Below are 25,651 nucleotides of genomic sequence, written 5' to 3'. Positions count from 1 at the left end.
CATGATGATGGTAGAGGACATCAAGAAGGACTTTAATAACTCACTTAAAGAATTACAGGAGAACATTGCTAAAGAGTTACAAGTCCTTAAAGAAAAACAGGATAACACAATCAAACAGGTAGAAGTCCTTAAAGAAAAACAGGAAAAGACAACCAAACAGGTAGAAGTCCTTAAAGAAAAACAGGAAAACACATCCAAACAGATGATGGAAATTAATAAAACCATAATAGACCTAAAAAGGGAAGTAGACACAATAAAGAAAACCTAAAATGAGGCAACACTGGAGATAGAAACCCTAGGAAAGAAATCTGGAACCATAGATTCGAGCATCAGCAACAGAATACAAGAGATGAAAGAGAGAATCTCAAGTGCAGAAGATTCCATAGAGAACATCAGCACAACAATCAAAGAAAATGGAAAATGCAAAAAGATCCTTACTCAAACCATCCAGAAAATCCAGGACACAATGAGAAGACCAAACCTTTGGATAATAGGAGTGGATGAGAATGAAGATTTTCAACTCAAAGGACCAGCAAACATCTTCAACAAAATTATAGAAGAAAACTTCCCAAATCTAAAGAAAGAGATGGCCATGAACATACAAGAAGCCTACAGAACTCCAAATAGACTGGACCAGAAAAGAAATACCTCCCTACACATAATAATCAGAACAACAAATGCACTAAATAAAGATAGAATACTAAAAGCAGTAAGAGAAAAAGGCCAAGTAACATATAAAGGCAAGTCTATCAGAAGTATACCAGATTTTTCACCAGAGACTATGAAAGCCAGAAGATCCTGGACAGATGTTATACAGACACTAACAGAACACAAATTCCAGCCCAGGCTACTATACCCAGCCAAATTCTCAATTAACATAGATGGAGAAACCAAAGTATTCCACGACAAAACCAAATTCACATATTATCTCTCCACGAATCCAGCCCTTCAAAGGATAATAACAGAAAAAAAAACAATACAAGGACGGGAACCACACCCTAGAAAAAACAAGAAGGTAATCCCTCAACAAACCTAAAAGAAGACAGCCACAAGAACAGAATGCCAACTTTAACAACAAAAATAACAGGAAGCAACAATTACTTTTCCTTAATATCTCTTAATACCAATGGACTCAACTCCCCAATAAAAAGAAACAGACTAACAAACTGGCTACACAAACAAGACCCAACATTTTGCTGCTTACAGGAAACTCATCTCAGAGAAAAAGATAGACACTACCTCAGAATGAAAGGCTGGAAAACAATTTCCCAGGCAAATGGTATGAAGAAACAAGCTGGAGTAGCCATTCTAATATCTGATAAGATTGACTTCCAACCCAACGTCATCAAAAAAGACAGGGAGGGGCACTTCATACTCATCAAAGGCAAAATCCTCCAAGAGGAACTATCAATTCTGAATATCTATGCTCCAAATACAGAGGCAGCCACATTCATTAAAGAAACTTTAGTAAATCTCAAAGCACACATTGCACCTCATACAATAATAGTGGGAGACTTCAACACACCACTTTCACCAATGGACAGATCATGGAAACAGAAACTAAACAGGGACACAGTGAAACTAACAGAAGTTATGAATCAAATGGATCTGGCAGATATCTACAGAACATTTTATCCTAAAACAAAAGGATATACCTTCTTCTCAGCACTGCATGGTACCTTCTCCAAAATTGACCACATAATTGGTCACAAAACAGGCCTCAACAGATACAAAAATACTGAAATTGTCCCATGCATCCTATCAAATCACCATGGACTAAGCCTGATCGTCAATAACAAAATACATAATAGAAAGCCAACATTCACGTGGAAACTGAACAACACTCTTCTCAATGATACCTTGGTCAAGGAAGGAATAAAGAAAGAAATTAAGGACTTTTTAGAGTTCAATGAAAATGAAGGCACAACATACCCAAACTTATGGGACGCAATGAGAGCATTTCTAAGAGGAAAACTCATAGCTCTGAGTGCCTCCAAAAAGAAACTGGAGAGAGCACACATTAGCAGCATGACAACACACCTAAAAGCACTAGAACAAAAGGAAGCAAATTCACCCAAGAGGAGTAGAGGGCAGGAAATAATCAAACTCAGGGGTGAAATCAACCAAGTGGAAACAAGAAGAACTATTCAAAGAATCAACCAATCAAGGAGTTGGTTCTTTGAGAAAATCAACAAGATAGATAAACCCTTAGCCAGACTCACTGGAGGGCACAGGGAAAGCATTCTAACTAACAAAATCAGAAATGAAAAAGGAGACATAACAACAGATCCTGAAGACATCCAAAGCACCATCAGATCCTTCTACAAAAAGCTATACTCAACAAAACTGGAGAACCTGGATGAAATGGAGAAGTTTCTAGACAGATACCAGGTACCAAAGTTGAATCAAGATTAGGATAATGATCTAAACAGTCCTATATCCCCCAAAGAAATAGAAGCATTCATTAATAGTTTCCCAACCAAAAAAAATCCCAGGACCAGATGGGTTTAGTGCAGAGTTCTATCAGACCTTCAAAGAAGATCTAATCCCAGTTCTTTACAAACTTTCCACAAAATAGAAACAGAAGGTACTCTCCCCAACTCATTTTATGAAGCCACAATTACTCTGATATCTAAACCACAAAGAGACCCAACAAAGATAGAAAACTTCAGGCCAATATCCCTTATGAATATTGATGCAAAAATCCTCAATAAAGTTCTTGCTAACTGAATCCAAGAACACATCAAAACAATCATCCATCCTGACCAAGTAGGTTTCATTCCAGGGATGCAGGGATGGTTAAATATATGGAAATCCATCAACGTAATCCAGTATATAAACAAACTCAAAGACAAAAACCACATGATCATCTCGTTAGATGTGGAAAAAGAATTTGACAAGATCCCACACCCATTCATGATAAAAGTCTTGGTAAAATCAGGAATTCAAGGCCCATACCTAAACATGATAAAAACAATCTACAGCAAACCAGTAGCCTCATCAAAGTAAATGGTGAGAAGCTTGAAGCAATCCCTCTAAAATCAGGGACTAGAAAATGCTGTCCACTATCTCCATACCTATTCAACATCGTACTTGAAGTCCTAGCCAGAGCAATTCGACAACAACAGGAGATCAAAGGGATACAAATTGGAAAAGATGAAGTCAAAATATCACTTTTTGCAGATGATATGATAGTATATATAAGTGACCCTAAAAATTCCACCAGAGAACTCCTAAACCTGATAAACAGCTTCGGTGAAGTAGCTGGATATAAAATTATCTCAAACAAATCAATGGCCTTTCTCTACACAAAGAATAAACAGGATGAGAAAGAAATTAGGGAAACAACACCCTTCTCAATAGTCACAAATAATATAAAATATCTCAGCGTGACTCTAACTAAGGAAGTGAAAGATCTGTATAAGAAAAACTTCAAGTCTCTGAAGAAAGAAATTATAGAAGATCTCAGAAGATGGAAAGATCTCCCATGCTCATGGATTGGCAGGATCAACTTTGTAAAAGTGGCTATCTTGCCAAAAGCAATCTACAGATTCAATGGAATCCCTATCAAAATTCCAACTCAACTCTTCAACGAATTAGAAAGTGCAATCTAGAAATTCATCTGGAATAACAAAAAACCTAGGATAGCAAAAACTCTTCTCAAGGATAAAAGAACCTCTGGTGGAATCACCATGCCGGACCTAAAGCTTTACTACAGAGCAATTGTGATAAAAACTGGGGGTACTAGTATAGTCACATACAAGTAGACCAATGGAATAGAATTGAAGACTCAGAAATGAACGCACACACCTATGGTCACTTGATCTTCGACAAGGAAGCTAAAGCCATCCAGTGGAAGTAAGACAGCATTTTCAACAAATGGTGCTGGCACAACTGGTTGTTACCATGTAGAAGAATTCTAATCGATCCATTCCTATCTCCTCATACTAAGGTCAAGTCTAAGTGGATCAAGGAACTTCACATAAAACCAGAGACACTGAAACTTATAGAGGAGAAAGTGGGGAAAAGCCTTGAAGATATGGGCACAGGGGAAAAAATCTTGAATAGAACAGCAAAGGCTTGTGCTGTAAGATCGAGAAATGACAAGTGGGACCTCATGAAACTGCAAAGATTCTGCAAGGCAAAAGACACCATCAATAACACACACACACACAAAAAAAAAAAAAAAAAACACCAACAGATTGGGAAAGGATCTTTACCTATCCTAAATCAGATAAGGGACTAATATCCAATATATATAAAGAACTCAAGAAGGTGGACTCCAGAAAATCAAATAACCCCATGAAAAAATGGGGCTCAGAACTGAACAAAGAATTCTCACCTGAGGAATATGGAATGGCAGAGAAGCACCTGAAAAAATGTTCAACATCCTTAATCATCAGGGAAATGCAAATCAAAACAACCCTGAGATTCCACCTCACACCAGTCAGAATGGCTTAGATCAAAAATTCAGGTGACAGCAGATGCTGGCGAGGATGTGGAGAAAGAGGAACACACCTCCATTGTTGGTGGGATTGCAAGCTTGTACAACCACTCTGGAAATCAGTCTGGCGGTTCCTCAGAAAATTGGACATAGTACTACCGGAGGATCCCGCAATACCTCTTCTGGGCATATCTCCAGAAGATGTTCCAAATGGTAAGAAGGACACATGATCCTCTATGTTCATAGCAACCTTATTTATAATAGCCAGAAGCTGGAAAGAACCCAGATGCCCCTCAACAGAGGAATGGATACAGAAATTATGGTACATTTACACAATGGAGTACTACTCAGCTATTAAAAAGAATGAATTTATGAAATTCCTAGCCAAATGGATGGACCTGGAGGGCATCATCTTGAGTGAGGTAACACAATCACAAAGGAACTCACATAATACGTATTCACTGATAAGTGGATATTAGCCCAAAACTTAGGATACCCAAGATACAAGATACAATTTGCTAAACGCATGAAACTCAAGAAGAATGAAGACCAAAGTGTCGACACTATGCCCCTTCTTAGAATTGGGAACAAAACACCCATGGAAGGAGTTACAGAGACAAAGTTTGGAGCTGTGATGAAAGGATGGACCATCTAGAGAGTGCCATATTCAGGGATCCATCCCATAATCAGCTTCCAAACGCTGACACCATTGCATACACTAGCAAGAATTTGCTGAAAGGACCCAGATATAGCTGTCTCTTGTGAGACTATGCCGGGGCCTAGCAAACAATGAAGCAGATGCTCACAGTCAGCTATTGGATGGATCACATGGCTCCCAATGGAGAATCTAGAGAAAGTACCCAAGGAGTTAAAGGGATATGCAACCCTATAGGGGGAACCACATGATCAACTAACCAGTACCCCGGAGCTCTTGTCTCTAGCTGCATATGTATCGAAAGATGGCCTAGTCGGCCATCACTGGAAAGAGAGGCCCATTGGAGTTGCAAACTTTATATGCCCCAATACAGGGGAATGCCAGGGCCAAAAGAATGGGAATGAGTGGGTAGGGAAGTGGGGGGCATGGGGGACTTTTGGGATAGCATTGGGAATGTAATTGAGGATATTATGTAATAAAAAATATTAAAAATTAAAAAAATTAAAAAAAATGAATAAGAGAGATAAACAGAGAATTCTCAACAAAGCAATCACTGTTGGGCAAGAAGCATTAACAGAAATGTTCCATTTCTAGTAATCAGGGAAATACCAATCAAATCATCCTGGCATTCAATCTTAAAACTCTCAGAATAGCTAAGATGAAAAACTCAAGTGACAGCACATGGTGGAGGGATTTAGAGTGTAGGAACACTTTTCCATGTTTAGTGGGAATGTGAGCTTGTAAAACCAGTTTGGAAATCAATTTGGTGGTTTCACAGAAAACTCGGAATTGTTTTACCACAAGACATAGTTACACCAATCCTAGACATATACCCATAAGAAGTCCCATTATACCACATGGACATTTGCACAATTATTTTCATAACAACATATTTTGTAGTAGCGAGAAACTTGAAATAACGTAGATGTCTGACAACTGAAGAATGCTTAAAGAAAAATTGGCGTTCTGCACAATGGAAACCTATTCAGCTATTAGAAACATAGAAATTATATTTTTTGTAGGAACATGAATGGAACTCAATAATAATATCTTGAGTGAGGTAACACATAAATAAAAATACAGATATGGTATCTATTCACTTGTAAGTGGAGATTAGTCACAAAGTGCTGGGTAATCATGCTACTATTCACAGACACAAAGAAACAAGTTAGTAATGGGTTACAATATGAATGACCATGTTTGAATTTAACTGAGAATGGGAAGTTTAATCATCATCAGTTCATTTTACATTGAGAGAAAGAGAACTGTGTATGAGAGTAGGTGAGAAGGAAAAAAGGGATGGTGATGATGTATGGGGAGAGGACTGGCAGGAGAAAGGTGGGAGTCAGAATAGAAGCCAGTGGGAAGCATATCTTGATCTAGCTGAAGTCCTGGGACTTGGGGGATTACAGAGAATTTATGTGGGTTAGCCTAGCTGAGATTCCTATAAGAGAGGTTAGAGAGACTGAATTGGCCAACTCATGCAGTCAGGCAATACTACCAAGAGAGGGTTGGGGAAATCAATTTACCAACAAATCTTTCAACCCAAAAATATTTTGCCTAATGTTATGAAGAAATATAGATCAGAGACTGTGGCACCAGTCAAACAATGACTGGTGCTACTTGAGACCCATTCCATGTGATAAAAACAACTTCTCACAGTGCTACAGATACTTACAAATAGAAGCCTAACATAAAGGTCTCTTCAGAGGTGTCATTCCAACAAATAATGGAGGCAGATTCACTCCTACAATTAAACATTAGGCAGAAGTTAAAGATTATTGTGAAAGAGTGGGATATATTACTTGGCAAGACTAAGGGTACAAGGGCACCACAAAATGACTTACAGTCTGGGGCACCAAACGATGATCATGCAGGGGCTGGAACTTTACCACCTACATATTAATAGCAAGTGTTCTTCTTGGTCTTCATATGGTGATCCTAACAAGCAGATTGGGATAGTCTATGTCTATGTGCTCTACTGTTGAATCCCTGTTCGCCACTATGTACTCCATGATTTGGCTTCGGTGGGAGAGAATGTGGATATTCGTTCTGTGATTAGATGTTCTTGGGTAGTGCAGTAGACTACATATTTCTCACACTTCATTGTGGAGAAATCTAGGGAGAAAAGGAGCAGGAATGGAAAGAGGAGATTGTGAATAAAGAATGGATGGAGGCTTTTATTGAAATGTAAGGTTAAGAAAAAAAAATAAATAAATACAAAGAGTCGGGAAAACAAGATAGTAAGAAATAGGAAAAATGGGTAAAATAAAGAAATATTTAATAATATTGTTAATATGAGTACAAATAAAACAATATAAAACCTGTGAACTAAAAGGGTCAAACCACACTGTGATAATAGATGTGAGTTTCTCCTCCTTGTCTCTTAATTTGAAAAGGACGAAAAGGAAATCTCCAGGAGTAAAAACAATGAACTGGTGACCTAACAATCACATGGGAGTTACATACTCATGACTGTGATCCCAGGTCAGTATCTTAAAAAGACTGATGCTCAAGAATCAGAACCCAATACAAACTCTTCAATCAAACCACGTTGTTGTTAGAGCAGCCAGGGTAGCACAAAATCATCTGACTTCAAACCTTTAAGATTGCCTCTTCACAAGGAAATATTAATCCCAAAGAACCACAGAAGCACAGGAGTCTTAAATAGGAACTGAACTGAACTGATAGTTATAAAACAAGCAATTCAAGGTAAGATTGTAGAACATGAAAGTAAGTTTCAAGATAAGATGATATTCTTACAGTGATAAGATGATAGTAGCTAGAGACACATCAGAGCCTCAGACTTGTAAATATACATGGAAGTTATGGGATTACCCAGCAATCTTCAAGTATAAACCTGGTCAAGTAGGAAGAAATTCATAATAGCATACCACAATGATGGCTAGAAAACTCAATTTCAATGGATTTATTCATTTTTATATGATAGTACCAAGACAATAGCTTCCTTAAAGTGTGAGGAGAAACACAGGCCTAATTGAAATTCCCTATTAATTGATCAACGAAGTAGAGGAGTGAAAGTCATTACTATGCAAGTTATAGAGAATGAGTGAATATGACTCAGTATTAAAAAAAATGTTTTATAGGTCATTTGTACTTATTTGCCCATATAAAGTAAAAGGGAGAACACAATGTTACAGATATGTATGGAGAGGTTCTACCTCAAATGTTAGCAATAAATGCCAAGGAAAAAATAGGTACTGATTTGAATGAGAATATTATGGAGTATATGGAAGTGTTTGAATAGAGAAAAAATCATAAAGGATATTCAAAATACAAAGTGTAATAGATGCTTGGTGATAATGGCACTGCATTACTTTTAGGACAGATAACAATTTGAAGCAAATAACAAAATCTTAAAAAATTATTTGTAATTGTGAAATACACAAATATTATACAAATAAAGTGACTACAGGTATAGTATACAATATCAACTATGTCTTTGAGTTCCAACCAAAAGACAAATGTTTCCACACTAATAAGCTTTTACCAGCATTGAAATGATGTAGAGATTGGCACCTATAGAATGTGAAATGTATAAGGTTTAACAGATAAGTTTAAATCTTAATAAAAATAAGAAATTTTTCATCTGCCAAAGCATGTATTCAATGGCATCCAATAGAATAAATTTATCATTCTTTAATCATGTTTATATTTTCTACTGAAGGAGCAAAATGGAATTTGATGCAAGTAATAAAACCAGTAGCAAAATATACAATTGTTCTTCACACAATGCATTTCTAATATGTTTGTATATTTCTTCCTGCATAATTCCAAATGAGACTCATTTATGTCTAGTATAAAACTCTATAAACTGATTAGTAAATAAAAAATGATTCATAATGGACATCAACTTTCAAAAATTTATAATTGTTTTTCCCCCAAATTTTCCTGTTGAAGACAAAGTAATGGAAATGTTGATAAAGAAACTAGGAATTTTTCCACATTTGCATATACTCATCTGTGGTATCAGGAAAGCTCTTTACCTTAAGTATCAGCCCTATTACAGGCAAGGTTAGCACAATAAAGCTACAGTGACCCTACCTGGTATTTCTTTCCTTGTTGTATTGTTAAATAATTTGTTATACATAGTTGCTTGCATATAACTGCTATCAAACTTGCAGTTTCCTTCTGAATCTCATACACTGCTTGCTTCAACTGTGATATTTTCTTTGATTAGTTTCATCCATGGCTTCTTTAATCTGATCACACTGGAATGAAAATGCACATGGCTTCACACTATGAACATTTATGATCATGCAGTACTATCATGGGTTTCTTTTCATCTTTTATGTGATTCATTAGAGATTTCATTCAAGTACATGATAGATTTTGATCAAACTCACATTTCAAGCTCTCTCATTTACATCTATCTTCCTTGAACAATAACAATTTTTCTCAAGAAATAATTTTTGGACTTTGGCTTTGGTTGCTCCTGTTACTTTTGACAGGATATGTTTAACCAGCGCTACACTCATGGTCATTTGCATGAAGTTATGCCAGGAACAGGCCAACTCACCAGTGGCTAAGGCACTGAAGATAATTAATCAACCTGCTTCAGAAGCTCTCACCTACCATTGTCTTCATAGAGGACAAGCAATTCCTATGAAAACCTTTCCCATCTAAGACTGTATGTTGACAAGCCCAGTCTTAAGAAGTCACAATAATGTAAAACAGATCGATTTTTCCATGTGGAAAAGTATGACAAGTAACAGATTTATATTCATATTCATTTACGTCAGTTGAGTTCTCTCAAACTTGAATAAGTTGTTGAAAAAACACTTGTTCTGAAGTTAGGGATGGTGACTCTTCCAGATTTTCTCTATTGTCTCAGATTGTTTTAGCTATTCTGGGTTGCTTAGACTTCCACATTGTTAAGAAATATAATTGCAAGGTCTGTAAAGAATTGTGTTGGAGTTTTGATGGTGAATCTATTTACTCTGTGTATTGCTATAGGTAAGATGGTCATTTTCACTACATTAATCCTCAGTACTCATGAGCATGGGAATTTTTTTTTCTATTTTCTAATATTTTTCTCAATTACTTTCATCAGTCTTGAAGTCTTTGCCATACTGGTCTTTCTCTTGCTTTTTTAGAGTCACAGTAAGATTATATGTAATATATATATATAATCTGTAGCTACCATGAAGAGTATTGAGTCTCCAAAATCTTTCTCAACCCTTTTACCATTTGTATAATGCAGTCTAAGATAATTTTTTGAGTTTTATTTGAAGCCAACCACTTTGCTGAAGGTGTTTATCTGCTGTAGGTATTCTCTAGTAGAAATGAGTAGGCTCTAATGTACATAGTATCATATCATCTAACTGTGATACATTTACTACTTTCCAGTTTGTATTCCTTTGATCTCCATTTGTTGCTTATTGGTCTATGTAGAACTTCATGGACTACATTGAAGAGGTAGTAAGAGAGTGGACAGCTATGTTTTATCCCTGAAATTAATGGAATTCCTTTAACCTTCAATCCATTTAATTTTCTTTTAATTACTATCTTGTCATACAATGTCTTTATTATGTTTAATTATGTGCCTTGTATCTCTGATCTCTCTTGTATATAGAATGAAGGATTATGCATATGAATCCATTCTGTCAAACTATATCTTTTTACTGAGGAATTGAGTCCATTACTTTTGACAGATATTGATGTCCAACAGTTGTTAATTTCTTTTGATTTGATGTTGATATTGGAATTGTCTGTGTTTGTGTATGTCTGTGAAATGGTTCCAGTTCTATTTGTTTTAATAATATGAAATTATTTGATTCTTGTACCTTTTTTTTTAATTCTGAGGGTTTTTTTTTTGATTAGATGTTTTCTTTGTTAACATTTCAGATGTTATAACCTTTCCTTATTCCCCTCCAAAACCCATGTAAACCCCCCACACACACACACACACCCTGCTCACCAACATATGCATTCCTGATTCCCTGTTCTTTCATTTTTCTACACTGGGGCATCTACATTTTCTCCATTTACAGTGATTAAAACTTTTGCTGGATATAATTATATGGGATGATATCTGTGATGTATCAGGGTCTGCAAGGTATCACCCTATTCCCTTCTAGCTTTTAGAGTCTCTTTTGAGAAGATGGGTCTAATTCTGATACATCTGACAGTATATATTACTTGGCCATTTTTGTCACTTTTAAATTTCTTTTTTTGCACCCTCTTTTTCTAATTTTTATTATTATTATGTTCTGAGAAATCTTTCTTTTTGGTTCTATCTGATGTTCTAGAGATAGTGTATCCAAATAAATAAATCAGTAACGACAAGAAAGATATAAAATTGACACTGAGGAAATTCAAAGAGCCATTAGGTCTTAGTGCAAATCTTTACTCCACAAAATTGGGAAATCTCAAGTAAATGATTGACTTTTAAACAGATACCACTTATGGAAGTTAATGCAAGATCAGAGACACTATTTAAACTGTCCTATTTTCCCTTAAGAAATATAAGCAGTCATTAAAATTCTCTCAAACAACAAAAGCCGAGGACCAGAAAGTTTTAGAGGAGAATTCTAACAAACTTTCAGAAACAGCCAATGCCATACTACCTGAACTGTTCCACAAAATATAAATAGATGGGACACTCTAAATACTTTCTATGAGGCCCCATTTACCCTGTTAACTAAACCACACAACTCAACAAAGAATGGGAAATTTAGATCAATTTCTCATTTGAATATTGATGAAAAACCCTCAGTAAATACTTGTAAACTAACTGCAGGGAGACATCAGCTATCAAGAGTTAACACGAATAGTTCAAAAGAAAACAAAAAACCTTCAACATAATCTACCACAAATACAAACTGATTTGAAAAAAATCATATGATTATCTCACTAGGTATGGAATAGCTTTGATGAAAATCCAGCCCTCATTCAGGTTACATGTATTAGAGAAATCATGGTACAGGGAACATACGTAAGCTTAATTAAAGCAATATGCAGCAAGCCAATAGGCAACATAAAACAAAAAATAGAGAAATAAATTACACTAAAATCTGGGACAAGACAACGCTACCTAGAAAGTTCATGTTATAAATATTGCTGCAATTATATATGGGAAGAAAAATATGTTGATGTGATTTAATTTAAATAATGCCTATCAGTGTGGCAGCTGAATAGTATGGCCTTTATATTTTCAATACTGTGACTTTTATAGTATCTATATTACAGGAGATTGGCAATATATTTTCATTATTATTTTTGGGTTCCAATGATGGCCACAATAAAACAAAAGAAAAAAATAAGCCCAAGGAATGTAGGGAAGATAAAAATGATATGCAACCTTAAAACCTTGCAGTAGAGCACATATATTATGAAAGAAGGGAGGTTGTGATCAGGATTAATATTTGAAAAAGAGGTTGATGCAGAAAGATGGGAAAATGTTGTGGTAGAGGTAGAAGTATACAAACTAAGGATTTGCAATAAGCCTATGAGAACATAGCATTATGTAATTCAAATTAACATATTTTTTCTTTTCATAACAGTTAAATTGAGAAATAATTTGTTTCATATCCTTATTTTTGTAAGATTTTTATTTTTTTTTATTTTTTTATTTTTTTGTAGCTGCAGAGTTATCAGAAACAATGTTACTGGGAAAGAAGATATAGCCATTATTTTGATATTGGTGGTGGAGTTTGTGTATGTGAGAATGTGTGTATGCTACCTTCATTTTGATTTTGAAGGTGTGATATTATGAATTTATTGTGTTTTCTTGAGTGTACTTAATCTCCTTGGCCTAGAAATATTCTTTTGGCATCTACTGTATTTCTGGATTTAGGGAAAGATATTTTTAAACTTAGAATTGTTGTGAAATATTTTGTTTTCTGTATCTATCAGGACTGAAACTTTTCCTGAGTGTACTACCCTAGGCAAGCATCTGTGCTTATTATGAGACTGCAGGATATCAAGGTAGGACTTTCTGGGTTTTATAGTCTCTGTTGAGATGTTGAGTTTAATTCGAGTAGGTCTGCCTTTATATGTTACTTGGCCTTTTACCATTATAGGCTTTAATATTATATCTTTCTTTTGTACATTTAGTGTTTAGATGATTATTTGGTGGTAAGATTTTTTTCTTTCTTTTTCTCACTTTTATATTTGGTAAAAGATGTTTGTACATTGCTAAGCCTCTCTTAATTTAGGTTAGGGTCATTCTCTTTTATGTCTGTTTAAAATACTATCAGCATTTGAGCTGAAATTCTTCTATTAATATTATTTTTTGTCTTTTCACTGCATCTCATATTTCCTGGATGTTTTATTTCCAGGAAAATTTAAATTTACCATTTACTTTGACAAATGCATTAATTTCTTCTATTGCATTTTCTTTTCTTTTTCTTTTTTTTTTTTAGGTAATTTCCTCAATTACACCTCCAATGCTATCCAAAAAGTCCCCAATACACTCCCCCACCCAGTCCCCCATCCACCCACCCCCACCCCTTGGCCCTGGCATTCCCCTGTACTGGGGCATATAAAGTTGGCAAGTCCAATGGGCCTCTCTTTCCAGTGATGGCCTACTAGGCCATCTTTTGATACAAATGCAGTTAGAGACAAGAGCTCTGGGGTACTGGTTAGTTCATAATAATGATCCACCTATGGGGTTGCAGTTCCCTTTAGCTCCTTGGGTACTTTCTCTAGCTCCTCCATTGGGGGCCCTGTGATCCATCCAATAGCTGACTGTGAGCATTCACTTCTGTGTTTGCTAGGCACCGGCATTGTCTCACAAGAGACAGCTATATCTGGGTCCTTTCAGGAAAATCTTGCTAGTGTATGCAATGGTGTCAGCGTTTGGAAGCTGATTATGGGATGGATCCCTGGATATGGCAGTCTTTACATGGTCCATCCTTTCTTCACAGCTCCAAACTTTATCCCTGTAACTCTTTCCATGGGTGTTTTGTTCCCAATTCCAAGAAGGGGCACAGTGTCCACACTTTGGTCTTTGTTCTTCTTGAGTTTCATGCGTTTAGCAAATTGTATCTTATATCTTGGGTATCCTAAGTTTTTGGGCTAATATCCACTTATCAATGAGTACATATTGTGTGAATTCCTTTGTGAATATGTTACCTCACTCAGAATGATGCCCTCCAGATCCAACCATTTGCCTAGGAATTTCATAAATTCATTCCTTTTAATAGCTGAGTAGTACTCCATTGTGTAAATGTACCACATTTTCTGTATCCATTCCTCTGTTGAGTGGCATCTGGGTTCTTTCAAGCTTCTGGCGATTATAAATAAGGCTGCTATGAACATAGTGGAGCATGTGTCCTTCTTACCGGTTGGAACATCTTCTGGATATATGCCCAGGAGAGGTATTGCTGGATCCTCTGGTAGTATTATGTCCAATTTTCTGAGGATCCGCCAAACTGATTTCCAGAGTGGTTGTACCAGCTTGCAATCCCACCAACAATGAAGGAGTGTTCCTCTTTCTCCACATCCTCGCCAGCATCTTCTGTCACCTGAATTTTTGATCTTAGCCATTCTGACTGGTGTGAGGTGGAATCTCAGGGTTGTTTTGATTTGCATTTCCCTGATGATTAAGGATGTTGAACATTTTTTCAGGTGCTTCTCTGCCATTCGGTATTCCTCAGGTGAGAATTCTTTGTTCAGTTCTGAGCCCCATTTTTTAACGGGGTTATTTGATTTTCTGGAGTCCACCTTCTTGAGTTCTTTATGTATATTGGATATTAGTCCCATATCTGATTTAGGATAGGTAAAGATCCTTTCCCAATCTGTTGGTGGTCTTTTTGTCTTATTGACGGTGTCTTTTGCCTTGCAGAAGCTTTGCAACTTTATGAGGTCCCATTTATCGATTCTCGATCTTACAGAGCAAGCCTTTGCTGTTCTATTCAGGAATTTTTCCCCTGTACCCATATCTTCGAGGCTTTTCCCTACTTTCTCCTCTATAAGTTTCAGTGTCTCTGGTTTTATGTGGAGTTCCTTAATCCACTTAGATTTGATCTTGGTACAAGGAGATAGGAATGGTTCATTTCTACTGCATTTTCTATGCCTAAGATTATTTTTTCCATGTAGTGTAATCTGTACTTGAAGCTTGCATATGTAGTATCTGTTCTCTTATACAGGTTTTTCCTGTGTGGGATTCCATCAGTTTCTGGTATCTTTCTTTCTCTCTCTCTTTCTTTCTCTCTCTCTCTCCCCCTTCCTTCCTTCCTTCCTTCCTTCCTTCCTTCCTTCCTTCCTTCCTTCCTTCCTTTCTTCCTTCCTTTCTTTCTTTCTCTCTCTCTTTCTCTCTCTTTCTCTCTCTCTCTCTCTCTCTCTCTCTCTCTCTCTCTCTCTCTCTCCCTCCCTCCCTCCCTCCCTCCCTTCCTTTTTTCTTCATCTCATGGTTTCAAAAATGCTAAGTCCACTTGAATTTGTACTTTTACGGGGTGTGGTCTTGTTGGATGAAGTTTGTCACTATGCTTAATCACTTCCCAGTACATGGTAGATGCTCCTCTTGTCAGTCTGTGTAATAGAATCTGTTCCTGGCCGGCTTTGGACCAACATGTAGAAATCACATCTTTTCCATCACTCTGTCTGCCTGCAAACTGTCATGCTTCTGGTCATGACGACAGTGGACTAAACCTCTGAAACTGTAAGGCAGCTCTACTTAAATGTATTATTCTATTGGGGTTGTCGTCATAATATGTCTCTTCCAAGCAATGAAACCCTAAGTAAAAAAATTCTACTTCCATTTTCCTGTCTTGTAGAATTTTATTCATCACCTTCACCTGCTTGATTATATTTTTCTTTATTTCTGATAGAATTTTTTTCATTTCCTGTTTAAAGACCTCTATCATCTTTATAAGAGTTGGAATAAAGGTTTTTTCTTGTGCTTCAATTATATTAGAATATACAGGCCTTGCTGTAAATAGGACAGCTGTGCTCTGGGTGTGCCATATTTTCCTGCCTATTGTGGATTGTGTTCTCATGCTGGCATTTAGCAATCTGGGTTATCAGTTATTATGAGTTCACATGTTGATTTATGAGTTTATTTTCTTAGTTCTGTGTTTAGATTACCCTTCTGCATCCTTGTTTTCTGTTGCTCCCATCTTGTGGCCTAAGTGACATGGGATTCTGATTACTGTCTCGTTATTTTCAGTGTTGTGTTTCATCTGTGATTTTTGTATCCTGCTTGGCTTCTGATATTTGGGGTCCTAATCTTGTCTCTGTGGTTTCTACTACCATCCTGCTTGGTGGCCTTAATGCAGCTACAGGTTAACAAAAGCAGCAGGAGTTTTGGACTGGAAAAATGAATTCAGAGGATAGAGTTCAGTATAACGGGATGTGTTTTAAGGGGAATTGTTGGGCAAGGGCTTAAGGCATGGTCTTACCTGCTTGCCTCTGCTGTTGGCAAGCATTCAGGAAAGTAAGGAGGTATTGGCTAGGAAATGGAATTCAGGGGATAGCTTTCAAAGCAGATATTTTAAAAATACACTGTTAGAGATATCTATAGATTACTAAAATTAAATATGACTAAATGTATAAATAAAGATGCACATGTCTTAAATCCATTTCATTCTATTTGTAAATATTTCTTTTTAAGGATAGATCACACAATGAAATCTGTGGCATGGCTTTTAATGATGTACATAGAGAGACATAGACACTCCTTTAGCTGTGACACAGACAACAGACCAATGAACCAATTCTACCCATATCTAACCTGGGTAAATTATTACTTTATTACTGTCTGTTAAGGAAACGTGATGGAAGTGATTCATGGAGGAGAATGGGTGGCCTAGGCAGCTGCATCACTTCATCTCACCATAGCTGACAACTCTCAGAAATTCTTCAGAAAGTTCCTGCATACATGAATGTTCCTGTGCTAATAGCAAACAACTCCAGTAAAAGTGCTACCTTTTCATAGCAAGTGAAAATTGTATCTTTCTGGGTTTCCTGAAATCTGTGTCAGTTTCACACACTTCTTGAGTCTTCTTGGACGAGGGGCACATCTTCCAATTTTAGGAAAGAACTACAGGATAAGAACTCATAAAAGCCATCCCAGTAAATACAATAAGCATGCTTAGAAAAAGCACTTCAGCACACAACTGTTTTTAATTTAAAAATTAAAATGTATGAAATATCAGTTGTATTATCACTAGTACGATAACTTTCAAATACATGCATCAAATATGATTGAATTTTTTGGTTTAACTAGCTTAGAAAATTTCAATGAATGGTACAAGCAAATAGCAATACATAATGTGTATTGTGAAGTAGATATATAATATAATATTTATGAAAATTATTGGCAGGGTAGTAATAAATACAATATCAGTGAGGATGGGAATGAGGCTCAGGGTAAAATGCCTTTCATGCATGATGGATTTGAGTTTGGAAATCTAAAACAAACAAACAAACAAACAAACAAAAGCATAAAGCAGTGAGTATGCTGCCATACTATTACCTCAACTTTGGAAGGGTAAGAAAGTTATGTCCAAGAAGTTCTGGGACAACCAGTTGAACAATCAGGAAGCTCCAATTTTAATGAGAGAACAAATCTCAATAAACATGATAGGGAGCAGCTCCTCCACCCACAGAATATCAGAATATCACAGTTTTATTAAAAATGGTGGCACAGATTACCCTGCTGTTATTGAACTGGAAGGTTTTTGAGCCAGAGTTGTATTTAGTTAAAGGTAGAAATATTTGTATAGTCTAGAGAGTTTGATTTATATTGTAGACTGAAATAAAACTGCTTCTGCTCCATATTTATTTGCAGAAAAGCCATTGTTAGGAAGATTACAATTCATTTTATTTTGTTTTCTCCTTTATATTTCTGTTATTAATAAGATGTGACTGTCTATGTTAGGAATTCAAAACTGTGTTTAAAATACAATTTAAATTACAAAATTTAAAGATTTCCTTGTCTTTTTCTGTATCATATGGATTAGTAGATGATACTCTCTTCTTCTAAGTTAAAAAACTCAAGTAAATAAAAAAAATAGATCATTGCAAATTACTAAGAATTAAGCATAAGATACAGACAGTAACAAATTAAAACAGCAATGGTCACTATCAAAAGCTACATGTGAAGCGAACAGACCGTGAAAACTAATCCCACTTTAAGGCAATTTTGTGATATGAGTGTCAAAGAGATTCACACACAGAAAAAAGAAACAAAGGCAAGACTTTCAAAGCTTACCTCAAATGCACTATTAGGTTTGCATAGTGAATATTTATGGGAAAATGTTCATTTTAGCCATATAGGAGAAGTTGTGAGAGGGTAACCAACCAACTTGAAATAAAAGAGGGCATTTTGTTCTATTTATAAGTATCTATCTTCAAAAAGAAGTAATTTAACAATGCCTTATTCAAGTTCTGAAGAACTCATCTCATTTGAATAAATATGACCATCCAGCTCCGACTTACTCTTCTTTTCCATATTGAAAAATGGGCTGTCTTTCACAAGTAGAGGCCTGCACAAAACTGGGCTTGTCATTAATCAATCATTGATGTTAAAGTGTCTCAAATGACCTTGTTACTGTCTAAGAAGTCACTGGTAGTAGACAGTACTGGAGGAGGTGGAGTCATCTTTAATTTGCCCTTGTATCAGAGATCAGTTTATACAAATAACCATGTTTCTAACTCTGGTTGCCCCAAACTGTCACAAATAACTACAAAAAAGCAAGAATCAGGAGAGTATATATTTGGAAAAAAATAACTGAAGTGCATCTTGGTTGATGGAAATAAGTGGGCCTGAAATAGGAATGTCATAAAAACGTATCACATGCTTATATAAAATCATCAAAAAAAATCACATGAAAGGGAAAAAACATGACAAATAACTCGGTTTAACTACAGCTGGTCATAGCAAACATAAAGCATAGTTCATTTTCATTCCCATCTGATCAGAGTACAATAAGGATTCACGGGAGGCCCATGACGATTTTATTGGAAATCTTGCCAATTATGATTTCTGAGTATAAGGCAGAGGTTCTAATTTTGTTTGTAGTAAACACTTTTGGGAGTCAAGTACCAGATATCATAAATATCAGATATTTATATAACAATTTATAATATTAACAGATTGAGAGTTATGATATAACAGTGCGAATAAATTTATGGATATGGATTACCACAAGAGATAATGTAGTCAAGAATAGCAGCATTAGGAAGACTGAGAAACACTAATTTGAGGAAGGAATGTTTAGGATAGTAATTTTGAAGTGATGTTAATACCTATTACATCCACTGCTTGGGCAGAACACTTTTCGGCCTCAAAAATAGAGAGCTATTTTTCGTAATGTATTAAATTTATTTACACTCACAATCATCTTGTGTTTTTGTGGTTAGGTGAATAGTAAATAAACTTGAAAAATAAGGATCACAGTATTTAGGACACTATGAAGCTTCTAGTACATTGAAAAAGTCCCCAGTACTTATTAATTTCAAGTATTTGTCAAAACTGTTTTTGAATGAGAGAGTATAATATGGATTTGTGCCTAATAATAGTCCATGAATTGGACATTCTAGTAAAGATTTCTATGTTCATTGTTTCTATTATAAACATAGTGTTAGTTTTTTTGTGAAACAGAAGAACGGATGCTCAAAAGAAAATCATTGAATAATCCTTGAAACTCTATATTAATTTGGAAAGAGCCTTGTAAATTCTGGCCAACATCTTCTCTGTTAATTCTCATATTTTTGCAGTCAATCTCTTCCAAGACATTATTTCCATTTGTCTTGTGACAAGTAAATATTTTGGGTTCTTTCTGAGTCTCTGGTAGTACCTGAAGTAGAGATAATTTTTCATAACAAAGTTTACAGTAAGAAGCACAAAGCCTATAGAATTATATTTACATGATGCAATAAGATGAGAAGTATCTGTGAGCTCATGACAAATGCAAGACTTTCCTGGCTGTATATTTCTCCTGTCACCCAGTGTTACAGAGGGTTTAACTCAGTGCAAAAGGAGACTTCTTATTCAGTACTCTAAAGGGACTATTATTCATATTTGGAGCAAAATTTCAAGGTTTCTCATACAAAACCTCTGGATATTAATACGACAATTATTTTTTGTATATTTGAGAAGAGTAGATTGATTAAGTGAAGTGATTGTTTCTCATTTTGTTCAAGTTAGTGATAATGATGTAACTGATCAACAAGAAGCAGTGGTAAAAATCATACATTTTAGATACATTCTACCAATCATAGAACATAGATATATGCACGTGAGATCTGACTTCAGAGGTAGGAAAATTCTTGTAAGTTGTCATAAAAGGATCTAAGGTTGACTTTCTACAACAATTTGATGGCTAATGAATAAGCCACTATTTAAGGACATGCAAATGGCATGGTACAATTAAATATTTTATCTGATATTTTAGAGTGAATTTTCTACTTGACCATAAACATAGATTGATTTCAATACAGTTTTCTAGTTCTGCCCTCATAGATCTTATATATGTCAATTGTCTAATGTCTAACTATATTTCTTTTCTCTTTTATAATCCCAAGAACATGGACTATTATAATGTTCTTGAACATAAAGAACCAACGCACTAAAGAATTATTTGTAGAAAGAATACACATACTACACATCTTTAAAAGTTATTTCATTGCATCTAAACCAATATTATCACCTCCAACCTATATCTGTAAAACTCAAAATTATAGAAACTGACTTAATGCTAAAGATGAATTTTCATAAGAGACAATGTAATAGTAATTTTCTGCTTCTTATACCATCTTCCTTTGTATATAAATTTTATTTTAAGTTGGAAGTATTTTAATGAATTTCAGTATAATATACATTGAAATGAAGATATTTTAAAAATTGCTGAGAATATGTAAAATATTTCCATCCATATGAAACAAACATTATATCAGCAATTTTATAAAAAAACCCTATCTGATTGCTACAAAGCATGCTATGGTTTATTTATCTCTTAAATTGAGGTTTACTTCGCATACTATAAAGAATAAAGGATAACTTTGACAGTTTGTCTTCATACTCAACTTTATTTAAAATGAAGTTCTTTTCCTGCCCTTATATAATAGTGAGAACTTTCAACAAAAGGCATGCTTCATAACTGCATTCAACTCTTATTCTTTGCAAATGATATTCAACCTCAAACCAACCCCTAAATATCTAATTTGAGATATGGTTAGTAGAATGTATTTGTAGTGTACCTACATTACCATCTAGCTAGTTGTCATATGTTAGTCTTGTCTATTATATTAGTCAGTGGGAAACAGTATAAACTTAACCAGATATCATCATAGTTATGATTAGAGATTCAAGATTACCACAAAATTCTGTAACATATCAGAATCTTAAGATTTAAGTATGTTTAAGAAGTGTGATGAATCGCAAATTTTTTAGGTAGCTCAGAGATGATTATCCATTTTAACTTACCCTGCCTTCAGTGAGCATTGATGGTAGCAGCAATGTTAAAGTAAAAAACATCACCAAGAAGGAAGTCTTCACTGAAACCAATCAAAGAGGATGTCTTAGTTTTAGTAAGTAGTGTTGGAGACACAAAGTTTAACCACAGTATTAATAGAAGTTATGTCCACACAAATAATTATGTGTGACAATATCTTTAACAGTACCACTAGAAAGGAAAGAGATAGTATGGGGGTCTATGTAGTTTCATTGTTCCTGGCTTGCCTCTAATACAAATGTTACTTAAGCTAATAGATTTTATTAAACTCTTATTTGTGTATTTGCCAACAGAGGAGAATTCCTAGTTTATTTAAACACACTCTGCTGATTATACATAGTATTCACTCTCACTCATTGCCAAATCGTACATCCCTTAGAAGTTATTAAGGCCACTAAGTGTAAAAACATTAGCCTTTGTGTTAGAACTCATAGAAATAGCTTACCTTGTAATTTGCATAGGTGGTATCTCATTTTGCATGGTGTGTGTACATTTTGCTCCTTCAAACTCCTTTTTAATTTGTATGTGAATTGCTTCAGATTTTTTTCTGGCTGAAATTCAATGCAGTCATTTCCCGCAAACAACAAGTTCAGTTTAAATTTGTTATTCCATTTACTGATTTTCTCTTTTCAAAACTTTCAGTATGCTTCATAATGCTCTCTTTACAACAATACTCTGTTTTTACATTGGCTTTTACTGGTAAAATTTGAGTCAGAACCTCACCATACACATATGTAATGCCTTTTACTTGCTTTTACTTAATTCATACAAAAAAAAAAAAAAACAGTCTGGGTTATCATTGCCTATACATTTCAGAATAATCCCATTTATTTTTCAACCAGGTGGAACAAAAAATAGTGAATTGCAAGTAAGACCCACACTTCATATGACACATTATGTCAAATGGGGCCATACAATCTATCATGGGAAGATGAGGAAATGTCATGAATCTGATTTTTCTCACCAACCGTATAGGTGCGTATATTGTTTCCAAATTGACCAGATTAATTCTTGAGGATTGCTGTGCAGTCCATAACTTTTCCATATATTTCAAAGACTGAGGCTGTAATGTGTCACTATCCACTGTTATCTTAACATTGTAACTACATTCATCAAAATTGTAACTTACATTCATGCTCCACAGTCTTAGATGTATTTTCTTATTTCATAGGCTTTTAGTTCATTCAGTTCCTGTTGCAAGCTTCTGTGTTTCTCTAGCTCTCTTTCTTATTTACATTGGGTAGAGGCGTGTCTTTAGAGCTTTGAAGCAAGACGTGGTTATCCTGCATTGGTTGCTCTTCCCAGCAAATTGAATTAATTGAGGAGTTTCTCTTGGATTCTAGTCTTTGAACATTAGAATATTTAAGATAGTGACATTGGACAGCAACTTTTATTAATTTTCCAGCATATTGATTGTTGGTCCAATAATCTCCTATTTTGTCTTTGTTCCTGGAGATTTCCTTCTATTCTTTTTTTAACCCAGCGATGTAGATAAGAGACTCATGGCCATTTTCCCTACTTGCCAAGCATTTATTTCACAAATAAATGCTTTCTTTCTTGTGTCTATTATAACTGCATTACTAATTACTTGTGTATTTTATCCAATCTTTCATATATACTACAATGTTCTCTTGCCATTGTGTTGGTCTCACATTTTTGAAGACATTAAATAATATATAAACATAAGTTTACATAATAAATTTCAGGTTTGTGAACATTTAGTATAGTATGGCTTCTCTTTCCTCTTTATAAAACAAGATGTATTTTTTGAAAGAAAAAATTATCCTTGACATTAATAAAAATGACTTGACACTTATGATTCAATTTGGGAGATTGTTGTGATAATATGAAAGGATTTTAGAAACATATCAGAATAAAACAGCAGTTAAATACTTCAGCAGTTAAACTGTATGAGAAAACACCTAGTAGAGAAAACACAAACCCTAAACACCAACAAGAATAATATCAAGCAAGCAACAAACAACAAACAGCATCCAAGCTCAAATATTTAACATGTCACTGCTATTCCATCAATTTTTCCACATATCATTTCACACCTTCAAGTATCAATTTCATTATCTCATCTTCTACTTTAGTAACCTACAAATCTTCCTTAGATAATTTTTTACCTCACATTCTGTTTCATGCGGTGCCCAAATATTTCAGTAGTATTTTGAGGAGAATAATACAGTTTGTGAATTTATTGTTTTAAGCTTATAACTAGACCTATACCTATATTACCTTTATTTCCAACATCCCTAGGACTATAAAGGTCAGGGCCTTTGGATTAAGAGGTGAATATCTGGATAAAGGAGATAAGATGTGGGAAACCAACAAAGGAACAAATGAAAAAGCAGGTATGTAGGCTTTTACTAGGGCTTTAGGAAAGAAATTAAAAAGGAGGAAAAAGAACAAGAGAGAAACACACAAAGGCTTAGTCAAAGATTATCAATGTGTTATATTTTTATATTAGGTAGTTCACTAAGGAGATTTAGAATTTTGAAAGTGAAAAATAGTAAGTACATAAATTTGCATGGGAAAGTGAATAAGGAATAACATAGGGATGGCAGAAGTAGGAATAATGTTTTGTGGGTTTGACAATTTTTTTTATGGATGTGAAAATTTATACTAAAATTTAGAAAATTATTTCATATTCTTATGCATAATTAGCTTCAATAATCTAAATGTTAGAACATTCTTTCCAAGATAATAAAAATGTTCTAAGCAGTACTCTTAAACACTGCAACTCGAGCAGATTCAAGTTTCAACATTTTAATTACTCAATTTCCAATTATATAGGATTTAGTATTCTGGGCTACTCCAAATAGCTTTTATCATTTTTCCAACTTTGCCATTAGCAGCACATTCAGTTTTTCTCGAAGGTTCTGGCAGGCTCCACTCCACTACAGGTGGTGTGTAGTACCACGGTACTGGCATCAAAACACCTGCGCTATATTTTAAATGCTAGCCTATGACAGGCTGTTCAAGATACCAACCTTAAACATGTTTGCATGGCCCCTTCAGTCATGGGCTTTCAAATGTCAATGAGGCTAAAATTAAACAAATATCCTCTCCTAGCCTACACAGTATCTAGCCTCAGCTGCTCTCTATGATTTTGTCATGAATTCAAGACTAATACTGCCTGTGTGCCTATTAAGCTACCACTTTTGGCTACCAGTATGAGGTAGGTTCCCCAGTAATATCTAGAACAAGGCTTCAGTGTGATAACTGTCAGGAAACACCTTCCAGAAGATTTCCCCTCCGTGATGCTGATCTCTTCTTAATCAAAGCTAATCTCTCAGATACAGCTGAACAGCATTTAGTGTTTTGAAAAGCAAAGGTGTCCATTTAATATTTATGGCATCTTGTTAATCACAGATCGAAACATCACCAAATAGCTTAATGACAGAGTCGTAAATCAAAATACCTAATGGCCCCTTGAACTTTAAAATTCCCTTTGAAAAATTCATAAGAAGGACTCCATCCAGGAGACTGCTCTCAACCATGCTTGTCATTCAAACTCCAGCAGAACACTAAATTGAGTTCTCAACACTCTATTTTCTAGCTGCAAATTCCAAAATTCATGCTAAAACACAGTCTGTCCTGTCACAACAGTACTCCAAACTCTTTCTATCAACTTGTTTCAGTTAGGATTTCTATTTCTACCATGAAGAATGACTAAATAAGGGTTTGTTTGATTTATACTTCATTATTGCTGATAATGATCTAAAAACTGTCAGGAGGGAACCATTACATGGTGGGTCCTGCATGCAGGGCCTGATGCAGAAATAAAGCAGCAGTGCTGAATATTGTCTTCTTTCATGTGACTTGCTGTAAAAGAGGTTTTTTTTTTTTTTTTTTCTGAATTCAAGAACACAAGCCCAGGGAGGAAGACCATCCAAAATGGTCTTGTCCTTATCCCACAAATTTCTAATTAAAATTTTATTTACAGACAGATATTTGGAGGTCATTTTCTCATATATGGATTCTTACTTTAAGACAATTCTTGTGTGTGTGTAACGTAGCATAGTTGATCACTGGCAAACACACCTATTTTATTTGATGTTAAGTTACTAAACTTAGCTTCCAGAGAAAACATTCCCAATTACATATCAAGCCCCCCACCCC

At 35.2% G+C, this 25,651-nt stretch overlaps 1 pseudogene; it reads right to left on the bottom strand.

The window, feature by feature from the left end:
• Positions 1–19,536: 19,536 nt before the first annotated feature.
• LOC110312140 (uncharacterized) lies at positions 19,537–22,658 on the bottom strand (annotated as a pseudogene).
• Positions 22,659–25,651: the final 2,993 nt, after the last annotated feature.

Source organism: Mus caroli, unplaced genomic scaffold (genome assembly GCF_978045245.1).
Source record: "Mus caroli unplaced genomic scaffold, Mus_caroli_1 scaffold_18, whole genome shotgun sequence".
Classification (NCBI taxonomy): domain Eukaryota; kingdom Metazoa; phylum Chordata; class Mammalia; order Rodentia; family Muridae; genus Mus; species Mus caroli.
The sequence above is the reverse complement of the archived record's forward strand: the minus strand, read 5'-3'. Positions and strand labels throughout refer to the sequence as shown.